This window comes from Odocoileus virginianus, chromosome 9 (genome assembly GCF_023699985.2).
Source record: "Odocoileus virginianus isolate 20LAN1187 ecotype Illinois chromosome 9, Ovbor_1.2, whole genome shotgun sequence".
Taxonomy (NCBI): Eukaryota; Metazoa; Chordata; class Mammalia; order Artiodactyla; family Cervidae; genus Odocoileus; species Odocoileus virginianus.
The window spans coordinates 68,983,661-69,001,470 of NC_069682.1; the positions used below are offsets into that span (position 1 = coordinate 68,983,661).

At 44.3% G+C, this 17,810-nt stretch overlaps 1 long non-coding RNA gene across 3 annotated transcripts; it reads left to right on the forward strand.

Moving 5' to 3' along the window:
- The first annotated feature begins 13,510 nt into the window (after window positions 1-13,510).
- LOC110149145 (uncharacterized) lies at window positions 13,511-17,319 on the forward strand. 3 transcript variants are annotated; one of them, XR_002317366.2, is made up of 3 exons: window positions 13,511-13,545; window positions 16,108-16,174; window positions 16,778-17,319. It is a non-coding gene; the product is annotated as an uncharacterized lncRNA (long non-coding RNA). The 3 variants fall into 3 exon arrangements; XR_002317368.2 differs by having other exon boundaries at window positions 16,902-17,319; XR_002317367.2 differs by having other exon boundaries at window positions 16,111-16,174.
- The last annotated feature ends 491 nt before the right edge of the window (window positions 17,320-17,810 follow it).

A 17,810-nucleotide genomic window follows, 5' to 3' on the forward strand; every position in this document is an offset into this window, starting at 1 on the left:
TCAGTTCAGTTGCTAAGTCATGTCCGACTCTTTGTGACCCCATGAATCGCAGCACGCCAGGCCTCCCTGTCCATCACCAATTCCCGGAGTACACTCAAACTCATGTCCATCGAGTCGGTGATGCCATAAAGCCATCTCATCCTCTGTCATCCCCTTCTCCTCCTGCCCCCAATCCCTCCCAGCATCAGAGTCTTTTCCAATGAGTCAACTCTTTGCATGAGGTGGCCAAAGTACTGGCATTTCAGCTTTAGCATCAGTCCTTCCAATGAACACCCAGGACTTAGCTCCTCTAGGATGGACCGGTAGGATCTCTTGCAGTCCAAGTAACACTCAAGAGTCTTCTCCAACACCACAGTTCAAAAGCATCAAGTTTTTGGCACTCAGCTTTCTTCACAGTCCAACTCTCATGTCCATACATGACCACTGGAAAATCATAACCTTGGCTAGACAGACCTTTGTTGGCAAAGTAATGTCTCTGCTTTTTAGTATACTATCTAGATTGGTCACAACTTTCCTTCCAAGGAGTAAGGGTCTTTTACTTTCATGGCTGCAATCACCATCTGCAGTGATTTTGGAGCCCCCCAAAATAAAGTCTGACACTGTTTCCACTGTTTCCCCATCTATTTGTCATGAAGTGATGGGACCAGATGCCATGATCTTTGTTTTCTGAATGTTGAGCATTAAGCCAACTTTTTCACTCTCCTCTTTCACTTTCATCAAGAGGATTTTTAGTTCCTCTTCACTTTCTGCCATAAGGGTGGTTTCGTCTGCATATCTGAGGTTGTTGATATTTCTCCCAGCAATCTTGATTTCAGCTTGTGCTTCTTCCAGCCCAACGTTTCCCGTGATGTACTCTGCATATAAGTTAAATAATCAGGGTGGCAATATAGAGCCTTGACATACTCCTTTTCCTATTTGTCCCATGTCCAGTTGTCCCATGTCCAGTTCTAACTGTTGCTTCCTGATCTACATACAGGTTTCTCAAGAGGCAGGTCAGGTGGTCTGGTATTCCCATCTCTTTCAGAATTTTCCACAATTTATTGTGATCCACACAGTCAAAGGCTTTGGCACAATCAATAAAGCAGAAATAGATGTTTTTTTGGGAACTCTCTTGCTTTTTCAATGATCCAGTGGATGTTGGCAATTTGATCTCTGGTTCCTCTGCCTTTTCTAAAACCAGCTTAAACATCTGGAAGTTCACGGCTCACGTATTGCTGAACCTGGTTTGGAGGATTTTGAGCAGTACTTTACTAGTGTGTGAGATGAGTGCAATTGTGTGGTAGCTCAAACATTTTTGGGGATTGCCTTTCTTTGGTATTGGAATGAAAACTGACCTTTTCCAGTACTGTGGCCACTGCTGAGTTTTCCCAATTTGCTGGCATATTGAATGCAGCACTTTCACAGCATCATCTTTCAGGATTTGCAATAGCTCAACGGGAATTCCATCACCTCCACTAGCTTTGTTCATAGTGATGCTTCCTAAGGCCCACTTGACTTCACATTCCAGGATGTCTGGCTCTAGCTGAGTGATCACACCATCGTGATTATCTGGGTCATGAAGATCCTTTTTTGTACAGTTCTTCTGTGTATTCTCACCTCTTCTTAATATCTTCTGCTTCTTAATATCTTCTGCTTCTGTTAGGTCCATACCATTTCTGGCCTTTATCGAACCCATCTTTGCATGAAATATTCCCTTGGTATCTCTAATTTTCTTGAAGAGATTTCTAGTCTTTCCCATTCTGTTGTTTTCCTCTTATTTCTTTGCATTGATCGCTGAGGAAGGCTTTCTTATCTCTCCTTGCTTTCTTTGAAACTCTGCATTCTAATGGGAATATATTTCCTTTTCTCCTTTGGTTTTCAAAGCTTCTCTTCTTTTCACAGCTATTTGTAAGGCCTCCTCAGACAACCATTTTGCCTTTTTGCATTTCTTTTCCATGGGGATGGTCTTGATCCCTGTCTCCTGTACAATGTCACAAACCTCCGTTCATAGTTCATCAGGCACTCTATCAGATCTAGTCCCTTAAATTTATTTCTCACTTCCACTGTATAGTCATAAGGGATTTGACTTAGGTCATACCTGAATGATTTAGTGGTTTTCCCTACTTTCCCTACTTTCTTCAATTTAAGTCTCAATTTGGCAATAAGGAGTTCATAATCTGAGCCACAGTCAGTTCCTAGTCTTGTTTTTGCTGACTGTATAGAGCTTCTCTGTCTTTGGCTGCAAAGAATATAGTCAATCTGATTTCGGTGTTGACCATCTGGTGATGTCCATGTGTAGAGCCTTCTCTTGTGTTGTTGAAAGAGGGTGTTTGCTATGACCAGTGAGTTCTTTTGGCAAAACTCTATTAGCCTTTGCCCTGCTTCATTCTGTACTCCAAGGCCAAATTTGCCTGCTATTCCAGGTGTTTCTTGACTTCCTACTTCTGCATTCCAGTCCCCTATAATGAAAAGGACATCTTTTTTGGGTGTTAGTTCTAAAAGTTCTTGTAGGTCTTCATAGAACCATTCAACTTCAGCTTCTTCAGCGTCACTGGTTGGGGCATAGGCTTGGATTACCATGATATTGAGTGGTTTGCCTTGGAAAAGAACAGAGATCATTCTGTCATTTTTGAGATTGCATCCAAGTACCGCATTTTGGACTCTTTTGTTGATCATGATGGCTACTCCACTTCTTCTAAGGGATTCCTGCCCACAGTAGTAGATGTAATGGTCATCTGAGTTAAATTTACCCATTCCTGTTCATTTTAGTTCACTGATTGAATGTCGACATTCACTCTTGCCATCTCCTCTTTGACCACTTCCAGTTTGCCTTGATTCATGGACATAACATTCCAGGTTCCTATGCAATATTGCTCTTTACAGCATCGGACCTTGCTTCTATCACCAGTCACATCCACAACTGGGTGCTGTTTTTGCTTTGGCTCCATCCCTTCCTCCTTCCTTCCTTCTTTCTGGAGTTATTTCTCCACTGATCTCCAGTAGCATATTGGGCACCTACTGACCTGGGGCATTCCTCTTTCAGTATCCTATCATTTTGCCTTTTCATACTGTTCATGGGGTTCACAAGGCAAGAATACTGAAGTGGTTTGCCATTCCCTTCTCCAGTGGAACACATTCTGTCAGACCTCTCCACCATGACCCGGCTGTCTTGGGTGACCCCACACGGCATGGCTTAGTTTCATTGAGTTAGACAAGGCTGTGGTCCGAGTGATCAGAATGGCTAGTTTTCTGTGATTATGGTTTCAGTCTGTCTGCCCTCTGATGCCCTCTCACAACACCTACCATCTTACTTGGTTTCTCTTACCTTGGACGTTGGGTATCTCTTCAAGGCTGCTCCAGCAAAGCACACCCGCTGCTCCTTACCTTGGACGAGGGGTATCTCCTCATGGCCACCCCTCATGACCTCGAACGTGGAGTAGCTCCTCTCGGCCCTCCTGTGCCAGCGCAGCCGCCACTCCTTGGACGTGGGGTTGCTAAGTGGTCAAACAGGAGATGGCAAGAGTGAACATCAACATTTTAGGAATCAGTGAACCAAAATGGACTGGAATGGGTGAATTTAACTCAGCTGAAAAGGGTATATGAGCTAACACACTACTGATCAACTGTGTGCTGTGCTTAGCCACTCAATCTTTCCTACTCTTTGCAAGCTGAGCCCATTTATTGTAGCCCACCAGGCTCCTCTGTTCATGGGATTCTCCAGGCGAGAATACCAGAGTGGGTTGCCATTTCCTTCTCCTGGGGATCTTCCCAACCCAGGGTTCAAACCTGGGTCTCCTGCATTAGAGGGATTATTCACCCACTGAGGCAACATCACTGATCAATGATCCATCTTTGATTTGCTCTCATCCACTCACTGACCATCCATCACATGTCATGCAGTGCTCCAGGAGCTAGGATTCTCCCTGAGTGACCATATTGGACAAAATTCCCCCTTTGGAATCATAAACTGTGTTTCCCATGAGACCCACAGGCATATGCAACTTTGAGAATCAACGATACTGGGCATTTGGCCCCAACAGGCAGAAGCAGAACCATGAGAGGTGGGGATCTTACACATTGCACAAGATGGATCCCAGATCAACCCCTTCCTCACTTGCCTCTTTGTTGGCTGTTCTGACCTCTCAGCTTGGGTATAAAAAGCTCAGTCAGCCCCCAGCTTTCCCAAGAGGCTCTCCTGCAAGGCCACAAAGGTGAGCCAGCTCTGCCTCTCCTTAGCCCTTCTTGTCTTCCTGGGCACCTGGTGAAACCAGGAAGTGGTCCCAGGGAAAGCCCTGGCTCACTTCTCTTCTACAGGCTGGAGACAGGTGATGAGGGAGGTCCATGGAAGGCACTGAGGTACAGGTGTGGGGTGGGTACAGCAAAATTTCTCTGCATTTCTTCTGGTAAATTTAGCAGTTTTTGTTTCAGGGACATTCCTTGACTCTCAAAATGTATCATAATATGTTCAGCTTTGAAAAAAACAAAATCCCATCTGATTCTATCGGATCAAGGATCCCATAACTGACACCTTATTCCTGGTCAGTGCCTGGACCCTGATCCTACTGTAGTGTCATAATAAAATCCAAATTTGACCCCTGTCTCTGTCCATGCCCCAGGACCCCTGAAACACTTGTATTTCCTGTATCAAAATCAGGAGATGAGTGAAGGATGGGGCCTAAGATAGTGTCTGGATGGGACTGGATTGCACTGACTGCCACCAGGTGATTAGAGGGTTAGAACTATCAAGCCCAGTCCCTCTGGGGACAGGAAAGTGTACTGATACTGGGTTCAGGCATCGTGGCCAAAGATTCAATCAAATTACCTGCTTCTAACCCTCAATTACAACTCATAAACACTGCATTGTGCTGATCTTACCACTGACAGGCTTTCTGTCCTGGAGCAAGTCATTTGCAGTTTCATTTCCTGAACATGGGGACCAGGTTATATGAGTTTTTTTGGAAAGAATTACCAGTCATGAGTGTAAAGAGTTTCCACATTCGTGGACAATGATGTCCACTTTCTACCAAAATGTTTTAGTACAAAAGACTTTTCTACTTACATCTCCTCACCATTCCTCTAAAAAATTTATCTGTCAAAAAATGATCTTTTCTGTGTTATGAAATTAATCAGAATGTTGAGTGAAAACTGGGCTTCTTACCTTTGGAGACAAGTGTAGGAACAGCAGAAAATGCAGTACTTTTGAGAATTTGCTCAAGGTGCAAAGACTGTTCTTTCCAGGCTGGTATGATATAAATCAAAATTCAATGCACCTCATTTTGTTGTCCTGTCAGACTATTATTTAATTTTCCTACCAGGATATGCATTTATAGAGGAGACTCATAATTGTATGGACAGGTGAAAAAAAAATGGAAGTGTTAATGGCTAAGTTGTGTTTCATCTTTGTGACCCTATGAACTGTAGCCCACCAGCTCTTCTGTCCATGGAATTCTCTAGGCAAGAATAGTGGAGTGGTTAGCCATCCCCTTCTTGAGGGGATTTTCCTGACCCAGGGATTGAACCCAGGTCTCCTGCATTGCAGGCAATCTTTACCATGAAGACATGAGGGAAGCTCTCTCTCTTTCTCTGTCTCTGTATGTGTGTGTATATATATATATATATATATATACACACACATGAACACCAAAAGATATACTTTCTGGGACATAAAGCCTATGTGTTTGATAAATATTTGTCAAGTAAATGAATCTCTCATGTCATACTCAAGCTAAGTACACAGTCATTGACGAGTCTGGGTATAATAAAATTCATGTTAGTTTATTTGGTGATGAAACCTCTCTCTCTCTCAACATCAATATCCCAGAAATATCCCAGAAGGCATATTTCTTGGTTTAAGAAAACAGCTGTAAACAAAAATATAGTAAAATTATATGCCTTCTGAGACCAACAGACAATGAAGACATGGGAAAATTCTATGGCAGGTGGTGATGAGTGACGTGAAGAAAGAGAGTGATGGGGATTCATGAGGCTTAGAGGGTCAGGGAAACACTCTGTAGTAAGAAGGCCTTGAGCAGAGGCTGCCAAAAATGAGCCTGGTGTGTTTGCCCAGCTGTCCAGACCAGGGTGGCTGGAGCTGAGTGAGTGAGGGGAGGGGAGTGGAAGGAGATGAAGCAGAGAGGCCGTGGGGGCAGGACATGAGGAGCCTTGTAGGACTTTATAAGAATCCGAATTTGACTCTGAGAGAACTGGGGAGTCACTGAGAGACTGGCTATGGGAGCCATGTGATAGAACTCAAATTTTAAGAGGATCCCTGAGGCTGCCAACAAAGGTCCATCTAGTCAAAGCTTTGGTTTTTCCAGTAGTCATGTATGGATGTGAGAGTTGGGCTGTAAAGAAAGCTGAGCACTGAAGAATTGATACTTTTGAACTGTGGTATTGGAGAAGACTCTTGAGAGTCTTTGGACAGCAAGGAGATCCAACCAGTCCATCCTAAAGGAGATCAATCTTGAGTATTCATTGGAAGGACTGATGCTGAACTCCAATACTTTGGCCACCTGACACGAAGAACTGACTCATTTGAAAAGACCATGATTCTGGGAGCTTCCCTCATAGCTCAGTCGGTAAAGAATCTGCCTGCAATGCAGGAGACTTGCGTTTGATTCCTGGGTCAGGAAGATCCTCTGGAGAAGGAAATGGCAACCCACTCCAATATCCCATGGACAGAGGAGCCTGGCAGGCTACAGTCCATGGGGTTGCAAGAGTCGGACACGAGTGAGTGACTTTCACTACTCACTACTATGATGCTGGGAAAGATTAAAGATGTGAGGAGAAGGGGAGGACAGAGGATGAGATTGTTGGATGGCATCATTCACTCAACGGAAATAACTCATCACTGACTCAGTGGAGTTTGTGTAGGCTCTGGGAGTTGGTGATGGACAGGGAAGCCTGGCATGCTGCAGTCCATGGGGTCGCAAAGAGTCTGCCACGACTGAGTGACTGAACTGACTGAACTGACCTACTGAGGCTGCAGTGTGGAGCGTGGCCTCTAGGAGGCGAAGGGCAGAGACAGAGGCCCCTGGGCAGGTGCCACAGTGGTCCTGGGGGCCATGGGGCAGTGTGTACCCGTGTGGATCCTTGAGTAGATTTGTTTCCTCAGCAGAGCATGTATGACTTGCTCTGTTGAGGTTTTTGTGAGACTTCATCCCAAATCACGATTCATTCAATCTTTAGGCATTTGTGATGGATTCACCCTCCACCCCTCACTCGTCCCTGAGGTGTGGGAGCAGGGAAAGAGGAAAGGTGGAGATGAAAATTCCCACTCCCCCCATCAAGTTTGGTTACCCAGGCAGCCAACTCTATTCTTGGTTTAGGCTGAGTATTTACTAGTCATCTCCTTCACATGACAAAAGTCTCCTTGTTTCTCTCATCTCTCAGGAAACTTCAGCAGCGTTAGGAAGGAAGAAGGAAGGAAGAAGCGTAGGAATAGGAAGAAGATCGAATTAATACTTCTTACATAAGTCACAGTATCAATATATTCCTTCAATATTCCATTATTTCTGTGCTCATGCTGTGACCAAAGTGAACACACTGGGTTACAGTCCAGGAGGACGTCAACTTCCCCAGCTAAGTTCCTGCCTGAACCAGTGTCTGGTAAAGAGTAAGTGTCCACCCAGTGGAGAAGCTGTGACAATAGTTACAGGAAAGTGACCTGTGTCACACCTGTCTTCTGAGCTAGGTAAGGGGGTCAGGGCATTGAGGTCCAGGTGAGATGATACGTGCCGGAGGCTGAAAAGGAGGACATGGGCTCACACACTGCTATTCACTTGTAGGTCCTGTGATTTGTTGCATCTACTCCCTGACTGTCCCTCATGTGCCATGCAGTGCTCTAGGTCCTGGGACGCTCCGAGTGAGCATATTGAAATCATGATCTGTATTGACAGGAGACCCACAGGCATAGTCATGTCTAAGTTCTGCTCTTACTGGACTTTTGGCCCCTGCAGAAAGATGCAGGAGGCATGGTTAGGAGGGAGATTATGCAATAAACAGAACTGACCCAGCTCCTCCCCTCCCTCACTTTCCTCCTCATCGCCTGATCCCACCCCTCAGCCAGGATATGAAAAGCTCAGTCCGTCCCCAGCATCCTCAGGAGCCCTCCTGCAAGGCCACGAAGATGAACTGCCTCTGCCTCTCTGCAGCCCTTCTCTTCCTCCTGGTTATCCTGGTAGATGGCACTCCGGTGTATGAACACCATTCCATGGACCAAGGTACGTCTGGACTCACCTCTCCTCTACAGGTTCTCATGAAGTTACGAGAGTCCGTAGAAGGGTTAGGGGGTGGGGATCAGTGGTGGGGTGGGTGCTGCCAACCCTCTCTGGATTTCTCCTGTCAAGTTGGGCAGGATTTTGTTGTTAGTTTGGTGTTGGCTGCCTTGGTGTTCCTCGACATGTGAGGATATTCACTAGTCACGAGGGTCACTCTATGGTTGCCGTGTGTGGCCTTCTCATTGTGTGGCTTCTCGTTGCAGAGCAGGGACTCTCGGCATCTGGACTCAGTAGCTGCGGTTCACATGTTCCCTTGAGGCAACGTGGAATTTCCTCACACTAGGGATCGAATCCACGTCCCCTGAATTGGCAGATGGATTCTTAACTGCTGAACCACCAGGGAAGTCAGAAGTTGCTAGCTTTTAACTCCACTGACATTATGATGTGCATGAGGAGATATATTAAAATTCATATATATAAAGATAAATAATCCCACCTAACTGTACCAGATCAGGGACCCTATTTGTGAGACTATCTATTCCTGGTCCTGCCTTGTCCATGAACCGCACTGTAGTGTAGTAATAAAAAGATCCATATTTGATCCTTCTTATGATATGGCCCAGGCCTCCTAAACTCTTGGAATTTACTGATTTTAGTGGTTATGAGATGAGTCACTAAAGGTGACTCAGGGTACCTTAAGAATGGGGCTGGTCTCTAAGAAACCTCAAATACTGCCTTAAAGGTTACAGTTTTCACCACCTCTCATTCCAGCACTCTGAGCTAAGGGGAGGGAACAGAGAGTGAGAAAAATCACCCATGGCTGATTATCCAGCCAATATGCTTGTTTAGGGAAACCTAGAAAGAAATACAGAAATGTTGGCATTCAGAGAGCTTGCAGGTGGGTGAACGCAGGAGGATGGTGTGACAGTGCTGTGCCCACTAGTGCCTGGGGGCTGGGCACACCTCCCTCCCCCTCTGCCCTACGCATCTCCTCCCTTTGCTGTCTTGAGCTCTATTTTGTATATTTTTCTGAGAACAGTAAGTAAGGATTTTCCTAGGTTCAGCCTCTGGTTTTATTGAATTGTTGAATGTGAAGGTGGGGTCACGGGTGCCCTGTTTTTAGCCATTTAGTCACAAGCATGAGTGACTCTGGACCTCATGGCTGGCATCTAAACTAAGGACAGTCTTGTGCCCCCAACCTACAGAATCTGCAGTAACTCCATGGATTGGAATCAGAAGTAAATGGACTTGTTGGACACCCAGTAGGTGTTTGGGGAATTGGTTGCTGTTGGTAGAGACACCACATATTTGCTGTCAGGGAAACCTAGACACACCTAGACTCACTGTCCCCTGTGATTTGGGGCTCAGGTGATGCTCCAGAAAAAGGGAGAAATGAAAGTGCATATTGCAACCAGAAACTGTTCTCAATCATCTGTATTTTCAGAGTTCCTGGGAGAATCAGGGAGTGTATCAGATGAGTTGTAACATGCTAGTATCTTGTCCTGGCCCTACCACCCACATGCTTGGGGCGGGTCATCTGCATTTTTCTCATTGGAACAGGAGATAATGTTGCATGGGCTTTTGAACAGATTACCAGTCATATATATATATATAAGGGAGATGAATCAGATATCATGGTGAATTTAGTGCATTTTCCAACAAGATGTGTTAATCTGAAAACAATTTCTCTACCTACTTGTTTTTGGCAAGAAAGAATATTTAGGTATCAAATAATTTTTATTCTTCTATTATAAAAAATAACCAGAAACACCTGGGATGAATGAGCAGAGCCACTGCAGGGAAAGAATGAATCACAGCCCTGTGTGGATTGGCTCCTTGGACCAAGGTTGATGCAATGTTAGTGAAGTCTCCAGGCCCTTCCCCTTGTCCCCTTTTGACTATTATTTTATTATTCATATGTGTCTCCTCCCTTGTCCGCTGTTGACTACTATTTTATGATCCATATTTGATCCTTGTCTTAGTTCACATCCCACATCTCTGGAAAATCTTGGAATTTACTTTCTTTCACAGGTCTGGAGACAAGCCTTACAAGGGGACCTGAGAAGCTTGTAGTATCGTCTGTGATTAAAGAAGTCATTGACGATGTGATTATAGGTTTGAATTTTCTGAATCTCTTGGGAGAAAAGAGGGCACTGATACTGAGAACAGCCACCACTGGACAATGATTCAATCAATATGTCTGTTTAGTGAAGCTGCAATAAAAATCCATAGATACAGGCATTCTGAGAGATTTTGGGGTGGTAACACGTGATGGTGATATGAGGGCCCTGTGCTCTTTAGGGCTTGAAGGCTCCCCATACATCCATTTCCACTTTGCCCTGCACATCTCACTTACTCCACTGTCCTTAGATTTATCCTTAACAATAACAATGTGAGATCAGCATGTAAGCGGTTATCCTGAGTTGGTCATCAGATCTATTGAGTTATTGAACATGGAGGTTCAATAACTGGAACTTCCCAGTTTTAGCCACTTTGTCAAATCATGAATGACTCAGGACAACATGGCTGGCATCTGAACTGAGGACAGATTTAGCCTTCAACTTGCAGAGTCGGTACCAACTCCCTCAATGTCATGTCAGAAGTAAATTGACTTGTTGGACACTTAGTGGGTGTTTGGGGAATTGGATATTGTTTCTAGAGATGCCACATATTTGGTGTCAGGGAAATGTAGACTCACTCTCCCTGTGCTTTGGGATCTCAGGTGAGTCCTGGGAACAGGTGAGTAATGAACGTGGGACACTGAACCCAGAAGCTCTCAGCAGTTATTTGTATTTTCAGAGTTACTGGCAGAACAGGATAGTGTAACAAATGGGTTGTAACAGGGAAGTATCTTGTCCTGACCCTGCCACCCACATGTCATGTGTCCTGTGGCAAGTCATCTACAGCTTCCTCTTCTGAACAGCAGATATGTGCCACTTGATTTCTTTGAACATACTGCCAGCCACAGATATAAAGAGTTTATTCACATTTCATGGCCAATTTTGGTCAATTTCCACCAGGATATGTTCATTTGAAAAGATTTCTCTATCTACTTGCTTGGAATGAGAAAGAACCTTTGTGCATTGCAATGATTATCCTTGTCCAATAAAAATTAATTAGAAAGACCTGGGACCACTTAGTAGAGCAACTGCAAGGAATGCATGAAACACAGCCCTTGTGTGGCTGGCTCATGGAACCAAAGCTGATACAATATTAGCAGTCTCCAGGCCTCTTCCCTTGTCCACTTTTGGCATCAATTTATTATCCATATTTGAACCTCATCTTGGTTTACAGTCCAAGACTCCTGTAAATTTTTGAATTTTTTTCTTTCATAAGTACCAAAATTATCTGCAAGGCATGCAAGATGATAAGAAAAGCAGCTGAGACATTCAAAAAATGCCTTGAAGGTTTGAACTTTCTGCACCTGTGGGGAGAGGGGATGGCACCGAAACTGAAATCAGTTACTACTGATCGAGGATTCAATAAATATCCCTATTGAGTGAAACTTCAATAAAAGTCCATAAATATTGGCTCACAGAGCTTATGAGGTGGGAACAAACTGTGCTGAGGTGAGGGTGCTATGCTCACCAGGGCACGGAGGCGCCTCTCACCTTCACTCCCACTTTGCCCTAAACATCTCCTCCATGTCACTTTTTCTCAGATTTAACCCTATATATTAATCTGAGAACAGTGAGTAGAAATTTTTCTGAGTTTGGTCACTGGTTCGATCGAGGTATTGTGCATGGAAGTGGGGTCATAGAAACTCTCACTTTTAGTCAGTTGGTCAGAATCACAAGTGACTTGAGACCACGTGGCTGGCATCTGAAGTCAGGACAGTCTGGATCCCTCAACCTGTGGCATTGGCACTAACTTCACAGACATGGGATCAAAAGTCAATGGACAGAGGGCTGCCCGGTTGGTGTTGGGAACTGGATGGTGTTGGTGGAGAAACAACATATTTGGTGTCAGGGAAAAACCCAAACTCACTGTCCTCTGTGATTTGAGGGCTCAGGTGAGGCTTGGGGAGAAGTGAGTAGTGAAAGTAGGACACTGCACCCAGAAACTCTTACCAGTTATCTGTATTTCTGAGTTCCTAGCAGAATCAATAATGTATCAAATGGGTTGTGACATGACAGTATCTTGTCCTGACCAGGCCACTCGCATGCTTGTGTGCTGGGGCAAGTCACCTGTAGTTTCCTGATCTAAACAGGGGGAAAATGTTCCATGAGTTATTTGAACAGATGACGAGTCTTGAATAGAAACGGTTTATTCATATGTCACGGCCAGATCTGTCCATTTTCCACCATGATGTGTTGATCTGAAAAAAATTTCTCTACCTTCTTGCTTTGGCCAAGTAAAAATATTTCTTTATCAAATAATGATTATTCCTCTATTATTAAAACTAATTGAAAGATGTTGAACTATGGAGGAGAGCAACTGCTAGAAAAGCAAGAAACAGCCCTTGTGTGGTAGGCTGTGGGACCAAGGCTGATACAACATTATTAAAGTCTCAGGCCTTTTCCCTTGTCCTTTTTTGACCCTTATTTTCTTATCCATGATTGATCCTTTTCCTGTTTCATGGACCAGGCCTCCTGAAACTCTTGAAATTTTCTCTTTTTCATAGGGGAGGAGATGTTTTCCTTAAGGCAACTTGAAAACCATACACTACAGGAGTTCCCAACACATATATTCAAAGAGGAGAATAAAGGTTTGTACTTTCTGGACCTCTACATTTTAGACATTTGGTCATAAGCCTAAGCTGGTTGGGACCCTGCGGCTGGGACTAAAGTGAGGGCAGTCATGATCCTTCAATGGGTGGGACCTGCACTAACTGCACGGATTTCGTATCAGACATCAATTGACTGGGGGACGCCCAGTGGGTGTCTGGGGAACTGGTTGATGTTGGTGGAGACACCACATATTTGGTGATAGGGTAAACACGAGCTCACTCTCTCCTGTGATTTAGGCACTTAGATGAGATTTGGGGACAGGGAAGTAATTAAAGTAGAACACTGCATCCAGAAAATCTTACAGTGAAAGTGGAGTGTTAGTTGTACAGTTATGTCCGACTCTTTGCCACATGGACTGAAGGCCACAGGCTCCTCTGCCTGAATACTGCAGTGGTTGCCATGCCCTTTGCCAAGGGATCTTTCCAACCCAGGATCAAACCTGGGTCTCCTGCATTGCAGGCAGGTTCTCTACCATCTGAGTCACCTGGGAAGCTGGAAACCCTTATCAGTAAACTATATTTTTAGAATTCCTGGTAGAATCAGGTGTTGTAGCAGATGGGTTGTGACATCATAGTTACTTGTCCTGACCCTACCACCCACATGCTCTGTGTCCTGGGGTAAGTCATCTGCATTCCTCATCTGAACAGAGGAAACATGTTACATGGGTTCTCTGAACAGATTCCCAGTCATGAATATAAAGAATTTATTCGTATTTCATGACCAGTTTTGTCCATTATCCACCAATGTGTTAATCTAAAGAACGTTATCCTTTGACTTCCTTTGAGCAAGAAAACACATTGAGGTGTCAAATAATGATTATTCCTTTATTATTAGAATAATCAGAAAGACCTGGGACCACTGAGCAGCAACTGTAGGAGCTCAAGAAACATAGTGCTTGCATGGTTTGGCTCATGGGATCAAGGCTGAGACAATATGAATCGTCTCCAGACCCTTTCCCTTGTTCTCTTTTGACTATGAGTTTATTATTCATATTTGATCCATATTTGACCCTTGTCCTGGTTCATTGCCCAGGTCTCCTGAAACTCTTGGCATTTACTTTCTTTGCTAGGTCATGAGAGCACTCAGGGAAAGCAACCCAGGAACCCTCAGGTGTAGGCTGTAAACTTATGATTAATCAGCAATAGTGGCTAATTCAGTCAATATGGTTATTTATTGAAAACTTCCATAAATATCCATAAGTATTTAGGTTCAGAGGTTTCGGGGTTAAAAATCACCAGGACACATTATTTTATTATCCTCTCAGCAGATTGAATGTTAGAGGGAGCTTGACCTTGTGTTGATGTGCCCCATCATCAAGGTGATTTTGTACTAAAAGGAATTCAATTATACCCATTCTATTTGATGACCTTGCACTTGTGGAGAGAATGAAAATACGAGTTAGGAAGTCCCTACAAAGCAGTGTTCTTGGGGACACAGCTGTCAAAAACATATGGCAAAATAAACTGCCTTCTATGAGGGAGACTTAAAAATAGCAAAGGGTGAAATCTTACGGTAGGCTATCAGTTTCTTGAAGGTAGAGAGTGAAGCAGAGAAAGGATGCTGTGTTTTTTCTCTAAAGGGTCAGGGAAACCCTCTGTGATAAGGAGGTACGGAGCAGAACTGCAGAAGTAATGTGCCTGGTTCCTCGTTAATAATAAATAATGCTGTGTTTGAGCAGGAGCCAGGACCAGGGTGGCTGGAGCTGAGTTGGTTTAGGTGAGGGGAAAGAAGTGGAAACGGATGAGGCATAGAGGTCATGGGAGCAGATCGCGAGGAGCCCTGCAGGACTCTTTTAAGAATCCGAATTTCACTATCAGAGAAAAGGGGACTTACTGAGGAATTGGCCTCCAGGGAGCCGTGGGACAGGACTGAATGAATAATAACAGAATCCCTGAGGCTGCAGTGCACAGAGTGTCCTCTAGGGGGCAAGGAGCAGAGACAGCGCCCCAGTGAGCAGGCTGCTGCAGTGGTCTACATGGGGTGTGTATCCGTGTGTGTATCCGTATCCACGTTCCCTGGGTGGATCCCAGGTCTCTCGAATAACATGAATGTCTTGCTCTGTTGAGGTTTCTATGGAGGCTTCATTACCTAGTCATGATGCATTAAATCATTAGCCATTGGGGATTGTTCAACAGACAGTTTCATTAAACTCCTTGAGGTTGAGGGAAGGCAAGGAGATTGTGGAAGAAAGACCGTGTGGAAGGGTGGGAATGAAAGTTTTCACCCTCCTGTAGGCAGTCCTTTCTGGTGCAATATCAGAGCCCATTATGGGGCTTATGAGAGTATTTCCAAACTCACCAACTTCACATACCAAAAGACACCTTTACTGTTCTCATCATATAAGAAATACCAAGATTTTTAGAAACAGTGTCAGGAAAATGGTGAAAAAAGAAATATATATATTTCTTCATAGAATCACAATATCATTAGTATCAATATTCATTTTATAGAATCCCTGTGAGGTAACCGAAGTAAACACAGTGTTACGTTTTCTTCGTGCCTTTTCCCATTATAGCATGATTCCTTCACCATTGTTATTAATGGTGAAAAGTTTTTATCACACACTTAAGTAGAGAGAAGATTAATAATCTTATAAAACTCTGTTATCCAGGCCCATTAATTATTGACATATAGGGATTAATTTTTACCTATGTCCTCTTTTTGTTGTGGTGGTTTTTTTTCTTTTTTAGCATAAATTTAGCATAAATACAAATACATAAATTATGTATTTGTCTGTGTGGGTTGGTTCTTATTTGTGGGTCCCAGACTCAGTAGTTATGGCCTGTTGACTCCGTACCTACAGCATTTGGGACTTTAATTTCTTTATAAGGGATTGAAGATATGAATCCTTCGTTAGAAGGCGAATTCTTAACCACTGAACCACCTCGGAAGTCTTTCAGAAGTTTTAAGGCTATTCAAAGGCATTGTACCAATTTTTCTTAAAATACTTCATGAGGAGATATACATTTGTACATGATTACTATAACATATCATGCTTAGCCACCTTCATAATTCTGTCCCAGAAAGGAAAGGAGGTTTTCAAATGCGCATTTCAATTTGACCATCCCCCACAACCCTAACATTCTCCATTCCAAACAAATTGGAGGTTCTAGTTGTTGGCCTTCTACAGAGCAGTGATGACCATCCTTATAACGGAGCCATTGCCCCTCTCATTCCAGCAGATTCTCAGCCTGCCTTCTGCCTGGAGCCTAAGTTAGCTGGTTCCTGCAAGAACAAGACAGCCAGGTACTTCCACAGTGCCAAGACCGGGTGCTGCGAGCCGTTTGTTTATAGTGGCTGTGAAGGGAGCAAAAACAACTTCAACACGATAGAGGACTGCTTAAAGTCCTGCTGTCCCGACTGCATGAAGACCTGCTGCACACTGGAAGAGTCCCAGGGATAAAACAGGGGGCAGGGCACCGGAGCAGGGGAAGAGCTGGACAGAGAGGTGGGGCTCAGGGGGCCACACACCATTCACCCTGCACAGTGTCCTCCTCCTCACTGCTGCCAGGAGGAGAGGTGCAGTGTCCTCTGAAACCCACACTGAGCGAGTTCTCCAGGGAGAGAATGGCAGGTCAACCCCTGATGCCTCTCTGTGGTCCTCTCAGCCTGATCACATGCTCCTCTTTCTCAGTTGGGAACAATGATTCAGTCACCCTCCAGGACAGGTCTGTGGTGCTCCTGAGTGCCTCACGTAGGCTTGGAAAACTCACTTCCTTCTTGTAGGTCATTTGGGTCATGAGCACTACAGTTCCATATTTTTTGGAAAGTCTAGGCTCTGTCAAGATGACCGGTGTCCAGGTCTGGGGCCACAATGATGTCACTCAATAAGTCCCTTTCTTTTTGCAGAGGGCATGCGAAGAGTGGTCCCTGAAACTCTGACGGCCAAGGATGACCCCTGCAGGGCTGGGCTGTGGCTGCTTCCGAAACAGTTCAGTCTTCTCACAGTACTTCTCTCTCCTACCCTCCTCAGCAGAACCTGCCTATTTCCTTTCCGCTATTGGTCACACATCTAAGTCTCATCCAGCTGGCTCTCAGGACCATGAGAGGATGTCTCCCGTGTGCCCCTAGCACTTCACACAGTTCCTGACACCAATGAGACAGTTTGTAATTATTTGAGGAAAGAAGGAAGGAATGTAAGAGCGCATTCCTCATGACCAGATTAAGTACAAGGCTGTGGTGTAACACAGGATTTTTGTTTTTACCTCCATCCTCACGGCATCCTCACCTTCAATCACTGCTCTCCTTCTGGGTGGCCAGGAATTTCCAGCATTCAGTTCTCATTGTCAGTAATGAGAGAAGTGTTTGGGATAAAGAAGCCTCTTGACCCCACAGTGATGCTGTGATTTTCCTTTCTGTAGCTTCAAACATTGTGGCTTATATTTCAATAAATGAATATTAAAAGTTAAACTGACTGAAGTGGAGTCTGTTGTTTGCAACTACAAAACTTAACCAAAGTATACTAACACATATATATGGAATTTAGAAAGATGGTAACGATGACCGTATGTGCAAAACAGAAAAAGAGACACAGATGTACAGAACAGACTTTTGGACTCTGTGGGAGAAGGCGAGGGTGGGATGTTTCGAGAGAACAGCATTGAAATAAGTATACTATCAAGGGTGAAACAGATCACCAGCCTACGTTGGATGCATGAGACAAGTGCTAGGGGCTGGTGCACAGGGAAGACCCAGAGGGATCGGATGGAGAGGGAGGTGGGAGGGGGGACTGGGATGGGGAATACATGTAAATCCATGGCTGATTCATGTCAATGTATGACAAAACCCACTACAATATTGTAAAGTAATTAGCCTCCAACTAATAAAAATAAATGGAAAAAAAAAACTTAACTAGCAGAGTCCCTGGAAATGGTGATCCTTC